The sequence below is a fragment of the Lycium ferocissimum genome, chromosome 9 (assembly GCF_029784015.1).
Source record: "Lycium ferocissimum isolate CSIRO_LF1 chromosome 9, AGI_CSIRO_Lferr_CH_V1, whole genome shotgun sequence".
NCBI classification, from domain to species: domain Eukaryota; kingdom Viridiplantae; phylum Streptophyta; class Magnoliopsida; order Solanales; family Solanaceae; genus Lycium; species Lycium ferocissimum.
In genome coordinates, this window is record NC_081350.1 from 59,367,837 (window position 1) to 59,378,873 (window position 11,037).

Below are 11,037 nucleotides of genomic sequence, written 5' to 3' on the forward strand. Positions count from 1 at the left end.
TCTAATTATTATACTTATGCACTGCATTCATTAACATGTCACACCCAAACCTTGGTAAGGCAGAAATGTAACATAATAAACATATGTTGCAAAGAAGAAGGATAAGAATCAACTTAGCACTTCTAACTTACTAATGAGAATCCAGTACACATGTCTCTTTATGCTCTCATATCCTTAACTCCATCTATGCATGATACTGTGACCTTGACCTATATATTATCCTGGTGCTATCTGCCCAACTGATAAGTGGTAACTTCCTGACCGGTCGTAGCACGGTGGTAACTGCCCGTCCAATTATCGCCCCGACGGTAGAGCGCAATTTGCCCGGCCGTGACCGGTGGTAAGCGCGGACCCGCCGTAGCTCGATCCAACCGGCCGTAGCTCAGTCCAACCGGTCGTAGCTCCGTGATAATAACTGCCCAACCAGCCGTAGCATGGTGGTAAATACATAATTTCCCAATTGGTTGTAGGCCAGTGGTAAATACATATCTGCCCAACCGACCGTAGTCTGGTGGTAACATCTGCCAGACTAGTCGTAGACCAGTGGTAATTATAATCACCATCATGACCTGGTCTCCCTGAGTAATCTCTGTACACTTCTCATGTCCATCACTTGTCTTTTATAGCATAGACGATCACATAAGTCTTATAAACATAGTTCTGGGCCATTAGGACCTCTTACTGCTTAACCGAACATTAACCAAACTCTGAGATAAACCATAAGCCTCTCTTCTAGCATCAAATACCTTATTGGGGATCCTCTTCTAGCACTCTATTCATGTCCCATAAAACATTACCTAAGTACACATTTCTAGACGCATCGGAGTGACATAAGGTCGGTAAACCTCCTATTAACATTATGGAACTATCATCATGAACATATCTTACCTTGAAGGAACAAGATCATAATATGAGATCAACAATAATGAATAACATCTGTAGTCATGAAACGAGCTCAATGATATCATAAGAACATCGGGAACTATAAGCTTTGGTATTTTTAGAAACAAGGTTATTGAAGATATCATGTATAGGTTCACAACAAAGGAATTATACCTTAAGAAAGAAGGGCTTAGCCTTAACATACCTGGAAGCTCACTTCCTGACTTTCCAACCTACCTCTTATCTTGCAATCTACTTAAGATCATTTGTAGTCTCGTAATCTACATATAAAATCATTCATACTATTGTTAGGCTAACCATCATACACTTATCTCAAGCCTTTAATTAAAATCCTTTTAGAATCTGCCGAAATTCGGGCAGCATCTCCCTTGTTTATATCCCTAGCCTGAAATCACAATACAAACAAAACAACAACAATAGCAATACTAATATAAAAAAAAATCATCATCAACACCAATATACTCCATAAAATATCTCACACGATGTTTTCCTCCAATTTCTCAACCAACCATAACAATATCCACAATACTATAATCAAAGAATTATATTCAATTTAATCTCAAATTAATCCAAAATCTCCTTTTAAATTCATTCCATAGTCATCACCTTCGCTTTAATACTTTGCAACATCTCTACTATGATTCTCTTCTTTTATAGGACTTGTTAAACCTTCAAATCAACTTAATCATGAGAAATAGGATGGAGAACATACCTTACACTCGAAGAACTTCACCCCACTCAACTTCTTCTAAGACCAAATTCATCACAACATTAAGTAGAGACAAGAACAATCCTTCTCCATGACTTAGCTTGGGGTTTTGGAGTTTAATCCATTTTTGTGATGGTATAGAATATTTTGGAGTGGTGGAGAACCTTCAAGAACTCTTTTATAATGGAGAGAGAAGTGTGGGAAATTCTAAAGAGGTGTGGAGATGTTAGGAGAGTACTAGAGGTTTGTGGAGTTGAAGAAAAATGAATAAAATGAAGTGTAGAGGCCCTTTTATAGGTGAAAAACTCGGATTGGTCCGGGTCAAAACATAAGCGGAACTTTCCAGATTTTTCGCCCAGGTTCGGGTTCCTCTGACTGTCCGTTTTTAAATGCCCATAACTCCCTACTCCGATGTCATATTGACGAACGGTTTATTGCATTGGAAACTAGACTCGACGAAATTTATTTTAGGCTTTTGAAACACCTTAAAACTCCTGATATACTTAGAGATATACCCCTCCACAATTGACCCAAAATTCTGCCAACTTTTTTTTTCAAATTTTCGACAAACTTATTTTCTAAAATTTGCCTGGTCCCGAAATCTTTCGAAACCCTCCATACATGATATTTATCATTAATTATACTTGATAATGTTCATGTCTTTTGGTTTCAAGATTTTCCTTCCCGGTTACGACTTAAGAGGTCGTAATTTATCTTTTACTTCATTGCTATGTACTTTCCGTGGTTGTACCTTTCAAAACTTCACATATACTAAAAGATATTCTTTCTCCAATACTCCCATGGCTTATTATATGAAATTAAACTCTCATAACCATAAGATAAACACATATCATCTCACATACCTCCTGAAAAGTAGCTAGAATCTCGACATATGAAACTACGGGGTATAACAATACATATACATGTTGACCCTTGACCAGAAGGCGTTATATACGCATATATTATATGTATATGGGGTATGGGAAAGGGATAGGCGTTATATGTGTATTACCACCTGATCAACTGGTGCAAGGTGATGATAATGATGACATATGGATCAGGCCATACGTTCCTCGGCACTATCATATGATATATGGATCGGGCTGTATGTTTCTCGGCACTGACATATGAGATATGGATCGGGTTGTACGTTCCACATCACTAATAGTTATATTATGACCTATGCATATCATACGCACTCAGAGGCTCTTTCAGTTATATAGAGTTATGCAGATGTTCAGCTACATATGCATTCCGACATTGAGATTAGCTTTCATATTTCAAATGTCTTTCATGATTCTTATGTACTTGTTGATCTTGTACCTTACATACTCGGTACATTATACGTACTGACTCCCCTATTGCTTCGGGGGGCTGTGTTTCATGCTCGCAGGTCTGCAGATACAGGTTGGTGATCCATCTATTAGGATGTCAGCTCAGCGGATGAAGTCGAGGCACTCTATTTGTTTCGGAGGTGCCAGGAGTCAGCATGGTCTTATGTATATATAGATAGGTACACGCATATGTTTATGGGTATGGCGGGGCCCTGTCCCGGCCACGTTATGTTATGTTTCCAGTAGAGGCTTGTAGAAAGTTATGTACAATCAGATGGTGTCCATAATTGAAATTGCATTTGTCGTCACGGTCGGTTATGATAGCCTTACCGGCTCATATAGCATGTTCAGTATTTTCATACAGATGAGTCTTTCAGAGCAGTTGATATATGCATGTTCACTATGAATTATTTTGAGTCACATGATGGCCCTATCGGCCCGCCTATATTCATATTCATGTCATATGTATGTCAGGTGATACTTGACTAGTATAGTTAAGTGCCCGTCATGGCCCTCCAGTTTAGGTCGTGACAGAAGTGGTATCAGAGAAGTTCCGTCTTGGGATTGTCTATAAGATGTGTCCAGTAGAGTCTTGTTTAGGGGTGTGAAGTGCTCCACACTTCTAAACATGAGGCTGCAGGGCATTTAGGATGGTTTCCTTTCATTCTCATTCTAGATCGTCCTGTGGAGCCAAGTCGTAGGATATGAATTTTCTAACTCTAACTCTGATTGTTTTGCGGCTGAGAGATGATTTCTGCAGGAAAAGAGATGAGTGGGTCAAGGTCTCCAGAGATAAGTTATTCTTATAAGACCGATCCATCTGAGGATATATCTTCTATAGAGACTGATCCTTCAGAAATTCAAGAAGAATAAGTAGAACAGATGAGGAACCAAAAGATAATGGGAGCCAATCTTCAGGTCTCATGTTATGATAGGTTATTTAATGAAGCAGGTCCTTTTGTGGAGAGAGGTTGCAGACAGGAAAACTAAATAGCTAAGGTTTAATGGTATCCACAGAACAGGGATCTAATGATAATGATGGTCAAGCTGACAGGATTAGTATAAATGGTATGGTTATGAAGAATTTAAGTGTTGTTGAGCAACCTATGGATGGGCAACAAAAGGGAGAACCTCCTTATTCACCGTTCGATCGATTTGTGCTAGATCAAAGTTCCAGAATAGGATCAAGGTAAGAGTTCCTTATAGCATTGAGTTAATAGTGATAATGAAATGCAAATTTGATTGATTAATTACAGAAGAGAGTAAAGGAACGTATGCAAAAAGAACGTCTTATAAGTATATGAACATTTATTTAAGAGGATTGATTAACGAAGGGCTTAGGAAATAAATTTGATATTTTGCAAGAAGGATGCCCAAATATGGCATATGAAGTGAGCTTTATTGTCTTATATCCCCTTTCATACCGATAGCCCTGTGTGGCTGAGTTGTGTGTCATATGTATTTTTATGGGTAGCCTATGAGGCATTGGATGTATTTTATGGGCTGTGTGCACGTTTGGGATATCAAGAATTACAGAGCGAACAAACGTGTAAACGAGCTTCCATATTACTCTACTCTCTTAGAAGCACTAGGAGTACCTTAGTCTTTGATGATCCTATACCCTTCTATGATTGTTCCTTCTGTTCTTGGGTCCTGAGATTTTATATATTGATGATGTTAGCTCAAAAGATGTCCATCGGATGTAATATGACCTTATGTCACTCCGAGAGTTCTAGTTACTTATTATACTTATGCACCGCATTCATTATACATATGGATGTTGACCCTTGACCAGAAGGCGTTATATACACGTATATTATATGTGTATGGGTATGGGGAAGGGATAGGCGTTATATACGCATTATCACCTGATCAGCTGGTGCACGGTGATGATGATGATGATGATATATGGATCGAGCCGTACGTTCCTCGGTACTAACATATGATATATAGATCGGGCTGTACGTTCCTCGGCACTGACATATGAGATATGGATCGGGCTGTACGTTCCACAGCACTAACAGTTATATTATGACCTATGCATATCATACGCCCTCAGAGGCACTTTCAGTTATACAGAGTTATGTAGATGTTCCCATATGTTCAGCTACAGATGCATTTAGACATTGAGATTAGCTTTCATATTTCAGATGTCTTTCATGATTCTTATGTACTTGTGGATCTTGTGCCTTACATACTTGGTACATTATATGTACTGACTCCCCTATTGCTCGGGGGGGGGGGGGGTTTGACGGTTAGGTCGACGGTCCTGTCGACGTGTCGACAATCCGTCTACTTGGCACGCCTGCAGATTCCAGTTTGCTGAAACGTGTTGACGGTGCACAGTGATGGTCCGTCGACATGTCGATGGCCCGTCGACACTGACTGGTGTCTGCAGAATTTTCCTGAATTCGTTCAGGTTGCGTCGATTCGATTTGTTCAACTTCTAACCCCGTAAATTACCAGGAATACCTGTTGGTACGCTTGTATTAGCGGTAAGGTATTCTCTACCTTAACTATCTCCCACGAGATTTCTTCTCTTGCCTCAAATGTCCTTGGAATCTTAATTAGAATCGTCAACTACCCCTTCTTAATTATAGGGACATCCTATACATCTCACTCTGCATTAGTCTATTTACCGCACAGCGACATGAAATTTTTCCGAGATGTAACACCAACCATGTGAATCTATGGTCTTCCCAGCAAATGTGATTGTAATTAGCAACAATTTCATGAATTAGAACTCGGTGGTAAACTCAGCGGGTCCTATTTGGACACAGAGGTCTACTTCTCAAATGGGATCATGTTGGGCTCCATCAAATGCCCTTACATTCGTACGGCTGTGGCGGATTTTTCCGAGATCATACCCTAGTTGGCTGAGGGTAGAATCAGGACAAATGTTGAGGCCCGCCCCATTTTTGATCAACGCTTGGGTCACGACCTTATCTCGGCACATGACGGTGATATATAGTGCTTTATTGTGTGTCATTCCCTCTTTGGGAAATTCTCCCTCGGTGAAGGAAATCTGATGTTCCCCTATGACATGGGACACCATGTTGGCTAGGTCGTCTCTACTTGTGCCTGTGGGGACATAAGCTGCGTCGAACACTCTCATCAAAGCTTGACGGTGTTGAGGGGAACTTAGTAGTAATGCTAACACTGATATTTAGGCTGGTGTCTTCTATCGGTGCTCCACAATGGAGTATTCTTTCGGTTACATTCGTCGCCAGAAGTCTTCGGCTTCTCGTTCAGTGATGGGCCTCCTTAAGTTTCTTTCTTTCCTTGTCACTCTTTGGGAAAAATTCTTTGGGAGTATAACATCTCCTCGATCGATTCATTCCATGGGCGACCACAGCTTGGATAACAAATTCTTTTCTTGGAGATAACACCATCTCTTAGGATACTAATGTTATGATTGGTGCGGGGATCAATACCTTAAATTTTGAGCACTCTTGAATTGTGAGTGAGGCCACTGTCTGCTCAAGTGTTTTGATAGAGTCTCGAGCTAATGGTTTGCATACAGCCTAATCTTCCTCTCTTTTGATCATGTGAATAGTATTGTTGCCATGGTTAGGCAGCGGATTGGTATTCACATTTGGTGCAGTGGTTTGGAGAGTGATCTATCTTTCTTCGATCAAATCTTGTACTTTATGCTTTAAGTTGATACGGTCCTCAGTACTGTGTCTATTTCCACCGGAATAGTATGCACATGTTTGATCTGGTCGGAATAATCCATTTCAACGACCTTTGGTGGGACCGCCTGGATTAATCCAGTAGCACTTAGCCTTTCGAACAATTTGATTCGTGCTTCCATTAGTGGGTGAACACCCGAGAATGCTTATATAAAATACCAAGAAAGTCCCATCAAATTTTAAAATATGCAACAATAATAAACCACACTAGACATTAAACTACCTAAAAAAATATCGCACCCAAACTCTAGAAAAATTAAAAGTAACAGAAAATACAAAACTTGTACCTCTAAATGTGAGTTCTGGGTCTTTTTTTAAGAGTTCCCGTTAAATCTAACCGACAAAGTTTGATAAATATATGACATAGACTAAAACTATTAAACTTTGAAAAATTAAAGGACCAAAACTATTCAGTTGATACTTGGGGTCGTTTAGTAGGAGGGATAAGTTATCTCATATAGATGGGATAACTTATCCAAACAACCAAACATGAGATAATTCCAATTCCATGGGACTAATAATGACATCCCATCCTATCTCTCCTACCAAATGACCCCTTAAGGGACTATTTTGAACCTACCCTCAGACATAAGGAACCAGTTTTGTCATTTTCTCAAATTTCGCTTTACCTACTACCATCTTATTTCCTCTCTTTCTTCTTTCTCCCCCAAAAACAAAATATCATTGGCCATCCTTAAGAATTCAACTCACAAGGATGGCCATCACCAATTTTTTGTCCACCACCATTACACCCTTATCCTTCACTTCCCACCTCAAAAAACGCTCATCATTTCTTCTAAGAATCACTATTTTCTCTTTCTCTTCCCCGTCACCCTACCACCACCTATACCACTAGAAGGGAATACGCTAAACGACTTGAACATGCAACATAAAATATTATTTTAATAGAGGTGTATAGCCGCATAGGGGGTTAAAGGGGGAAGAAGGGTGACTTGCAGTAAAGGTAGTGACACGAAGAGAGAAAAGAGAATAATTTTTTAATAGCCGCATAGGGGTCAAATTTTATTCCACTTTGGGAATATCAATGCACTCTAATTAATCCTTTGCAATTAAATTAATAAGTAAAAAAATCTAATTGGGATGTTTCCCAAGCTGGCATGAATCCTATGATTGGACTTGTGGGTGAAGTTAAACCTATTTGGGAGATCCACTTACTTGATGGTTACTAAAGAGTAAAAAGATTGGTGTACATGTACGAAATTTTCATACAGAGAATTGTTTGTTGCGTAAAACGTTCAATTTTACTATATTATACTCCCTCCGTGTCATTTTAGACTGTGTTTGATTAGAACGAAGTTTAAGAAAGGACAAAAGACTTTTACCTTGTTTAGAGCAAGTCATTTATATTTATGTGACTATAAATAGTCACATAAAGAGTACCCTGAAGAATTTAAAGTTAAATCATTTTTAAATATAAAAAAATATCATTTCTTCTGAGATAAAGTAAATAGAAAAGTGCATTATATAAATTGGGACAGAGAAAGTAGAGATGATGCAACATTAGACGGTTGCTAGTTTTGTGGTCTCTTGTTTTTTAAGGCGGTCACAAATGTCAACGGAAATTAGGTTGCGGTTAAGGGTGTGTTTGGTTTGACTGAAAGTATTTTCTTATTTTCTCCTATTAGGTTGCACTTAAGATATTGGAAAATATTTTCCTCAAAACAGGAGAAAATGTTTTTCATAAAAATTTGGGGCAAAACATTTTCCGGATTAATAAAAGCACACCAAGGGATTTCACCAAACCTCGCCCCACAACACCTCACCGCCACTCCAACCCCACCCCCACATCCCACATCCCACCCTAAGCCACCCAACCCACAACTCTCACTCCCCACCTTCCACCCCCATGCCACCCCCCACCCCCGCCCTACCTTCCATCACCACCACCCCTCCCAACCCGTACTCACCACCAAACAAAAGTTGCACTCCAAATTCAAAAACTTGTGACTGATTCTGCTTTGAGTATATGCAAATGCTCTTAAAATGACATTTTCTAACTTGTGTACCAAACACAAGAAAATGAGTAGGAGAATCACTTATTTTTCGAAAAAATATTTTTTGGAAAAACATTTTCTGTCATACCAAACACACCCTAAATCAATGCTTTACTTATCTACAATATTTTGGTTAAAGGGGTAATATGCATTATTCAGTTCCGCTCTTTGTATGAGATGATATTATTAAAAAATTTAAAAAGGAGTTTGGTGTTTGTTATGTGTCACCCATTAGACGGTGAAGCGTGGAAAATTTTGAAAGAATTTTTTCCGAGTTCGCCAATTAACCACGTAACATTTGGTTGAATTTATGTGCAAATGGGTTCAAGGAGCTGTGCTCTAATAAGTTGACAATAGCTAAAAATAAAATATAGTCAACTTGTGACAAATATATTTGACGTATATATTTGAGTTTGAGTTATTTTCTTTTTCCTTTTTCCAAGTTAAAATTGGGATATAGCACTGGTGGTTCCATTGGCTTTGGATGTCTGGGTTGATATCAACAGAACCCGATGGTGACGGAGTCAAGATTTTATTAAAGGGTGTTCAAAAATATAAAGAAGAAGACAAATAAAGAAACCAAGGGGGTTCAACGTCTGTTATATATACATAAAAAATAATTTTCACTTTGTATATACAGTGTAATTTTTTACCAAAGGAATTTCATCTTGGTTCTGCCCCGGTAACCCCACTGGGAATTCAATCAGGATTCTCAATGGACTACTGAAAAATCACAAGAAAATGATAAAAATGGTCCCTCATCATGATAGTAGGTTCAAAATAGCCCTTTAAGTATCATTTGAGCAGTATTAGTCCATTAAGTTTGTCAAAAGTAAGCACTTTTGGTTTTCGTAAGATATTTATCAAATAGATTATTAAATTTGACCGCAACTGCAAAAATAGAAAATATTTAACAAGAACTCATATTTAGAAGTACTGATTTTGTAGTTTATATTACTTTGGTCTATTTCAAGAGTCTCGTGAAACTTTTAGAGGTGCAATTTCTTTCATTTTTGGTACGTTTTTGTGTTTAGTATAGTTTTTGATCTTTGCGATTTGTAAGATTTTGGCGAAAATTTTTGGTGTTTCTGGTTAAATTTTTCCTAGAGCTTCCGTTAGATTTAACATTTAGAGTTTGACAAATATCTTATGAAAATCAAAAGCGCTCACTTTTGAGAAACTTAAAGAATCAAAAACTGCTCATATAATACTTAACGGACTATTTTGAATCTACTACCAAAGATAAGATACCATTTTTATCATTTTCTCAGACTATTGAAAGATCACTTTACTTACCACCCTCCAATCCTAATTTATCCCATTTTCTTCTTTCTCCCCATAAAACAAATATTGGCCATCCTCAACGGTTTTGGTTCTTTAAATTTGCCAAAAATTAACATATTTTGTCTCCATAAAATATACCGAATTCTATTTGTTAGATTTGATGAAAATAGTGAAAAGCAAAAAAAAAAAAAAATAACTATAAAACACCAAAAAAGTCTCATCAAATCTTAAAATATGCAACACAAAAAACTACACTAGACACTAAATTTTTTTAAGAAATATCATAAATTAACCTGAAAAAGCTGCACCACACTTTAGAAATAAATTAAAAATACTAGAAAATACAAAATTTGTACTTCTAAACGTGAATTTTTGCTTTTCTTTTTCTTTTTTTTGGCTGTAGTTCCCGTCAAATTTAACCAACAAAGTTCGATAAAATTTGATAGAAACTAAAAGTGGCAACTTTTGACAAACTTAAAAGGACCAAGATTATTAAGTACATACTTAAAGCACTATTGTGAACCTATATAGAGCCCGTTTGGATTGACTTATGATAAAGCTGGCTTGCAGCTTATAAGTTATAAAGTAGTCCAACTTATTTTTGACAAACTTAAAGCTTTAGATAAACCAAGTTAAATGGGTCTAATTATTTTTTTGAGCTTATAAGCACAAAATGACTTTAAGCTAAAGCCAAACACTCAAAAAATTAGTTTATGTCAACTTATAAGCCAATCCAAACGGGCTCATACTCAACCATAAGGGACCATTTTTATCATATTCTCGACTACTGAAAAATCAATCACTTTACCTACTAGCCTCCAATCTTATTTCCCTTTTTCTTCTTTCTCCCCCAAAACACAAAATATCATTTGGCCATCCTCAAGAATGGCCATCACCAATCTTTTATCCACCACCATTACACCCTTACCCTCCACTTCCCATCTCAAAAGACACTCACCATTTCTTCTAAGAAAGTTCAAAAGGCCTACAATTCTAGCCCAATCCAAGAACAACAACGACTCTGCAGATGGGCCAGATCGTTTAATCTCAGCCATAACTTACTTTTACCCTTTCTTTGATGGTATTCAGTATGGAAAATA

The 11,037-nt window shown here is 37.7% G+C and overlaps 1 protein-coding gene across 2 annotated transcripts in view; it reads left to right on the forward strand.

The window, feature by feature from the left end:
* The first annotated feature begins 5,257 nt into the window (after positions 1-5,257).
* The window catches only part of LOC132031401 (protein NOI4-like), an 82,896-nt gene continuing 77,116 nt past the window's right edge, over positions 5,258-11,037 (forward strand). For both annotated transcript variants that reach the window (XM_059421344.1, XM_059421345.1), the window contains exon 1: positions 5,258-5,261. The gene's annotated coding sequence lies outside the window, so the exon portion shown is untranslated. The remainder of the gene's footprint in view (positions 5,262-11,037) is intronic.